Consider the following 1,357-nt stretch of genomic DNA (forward strand, 5'->3'; position numbering starts at 1 on the left):
TATATATATATATATATATATATTTCTAACGAAGGATTGAGAGAAAAGCAGAGAATGTCTGAGAGTGACATCTTCAAACGTGTACCATCGGGAGTTTCCTGGTTCTTCATATGTATATTTGAATGAGTTTCCTTGGTGAGTTGGTGTGGTTTTCATTTATTTTCATTACAATATGGTTCAAAGTCTTGTTAAAAATGTGTTTCATAAATTAACCATTTATTTGGTGTAGTATAAATGATGAAAACAGACATAAAGAGTAAAATAGAGAAAAAATTTTTTGTAATTCCTGTGAAATGCCAACATTAACATGCTTTGTGTGTTAAACAAGGTAATTATACAAGCGATTGCATAGAATTTAAGTGGGATGCTTTTATTTAAAAAAAAAAAAAAAAAGATAGCCAAATAAGAAAAAAAATCACAAAGAAATTCAGTACACAGAGGCATATGAATATAATTTAATTGTTGTTTATTTAAAATTGTGTTAAACCGAATTAATACATACATTATGAAGTGCTAATTGTTCTTTTGGCCTTTGGCAGACTTTACAGTGGTCACGGATAGCAATCCACTCACTTATGTCCTTACCTCGGCCAAACTCGATGCCACTAGTTATAGATGGTTATCCAGTCTTTCAATGTACAATTTTAAGATGCAGTACAGAGCGGGAGCTCAAAATCAAGATGTGGACGGACTGTCTCGTCGTCTGAATGGTGGACCCTCAGATGACCTGGAATCTAAAAAAGAGCAAGAGAGAATCAGACAATTTATTCTACGGCACTTTGCATATCTTGAAGGCAGCACTAAAACCATCTTGCCGGAAATAGTGGGGGCCATCTGTGAAAAACATCGTCACCCTTGATTCTCAGCCCTTCCCGCTAACTTTAATAGAGTCCCTAAGCATGAATGCAAAGGCCTTACCTCCAGAAATCCAGAGAGAAGGTGTCCATGGTCTTCCCGAGATACCTCACCTGTCCGTAGAGGATCTGATCAGGAGGCAGCGAGCAGACCCTGAAATGAAAGAGGTAATTATTTACCTGGAGTCAAACAACAAACCTGCAAACCTGAAATTCCACTCACCTGCAGTAACCCTATGGATGAGACAATGGAATAGACTTGAGCTAAAGAATGGATTGTTGTATAGGAAGAGGATGGACCGAGACAAAGCATTGAACCAACTGGCCTTGCCAAAAGACCTTCGAGGAATTGTGCTTACCAGTCTTCATGATGACATGGGTCACCTTGGTCTGGAGAGAACCCTCGATCTTCTCCGTTCCAGATTTTACTGGCCGAAAATGGCTGAATAGCATAGTTGATCTTCAGCCCAGACACTTGTAGAGGGCCATTCTGGTTACCCTCA

General features: G+C 38.7%; 1 long non-coding RNA gene across 1 annotated transcript in view; it reads right to left on the reverse strand.

Annotated features, from left to right (window-relative positions):
* Positions 1-1,145, reverse strand: part of LOC107743361 (uncharacterized) — a 5,988-nt gene extending 4,843 nt beyond the window's left edge. The window contains exons 1-2 of the long non-coding RNA XR_001640399.1: positions 919-1,145; positions 586-734 (exon numbers count right to left, since the gene is read on the reverse strand). This is a non-coding gene — a long non-coding RNA (uncharacterized LOC107743361). The remainder of the gene's footprint in view (positions 1-585; positions 735-918) is intronic.
* Between the last annotated feature and the right edge of the window lie 212 nt (positions 1,146-1,357).

The sequence above is a fragment of the Sinocyclocheilus rhinocerous genome, unplaced genomic scaffold (genome assembly GCF_001515625.1).
Source record: "Sinocyclocheilus rhinocerous isolate Xijiao unplaced genomic scaffold, SAMN03320098_v1.1 scaffold467, whole genome shotgun sequence".
Taxonomy (NCBI): Eukaryota; Metazoa; Chordata; class Actinopteri; order Cypriniformes; family Cyprinidae; genus Sinocyclocheilus; species Sinocyclocheilus rhinocerous.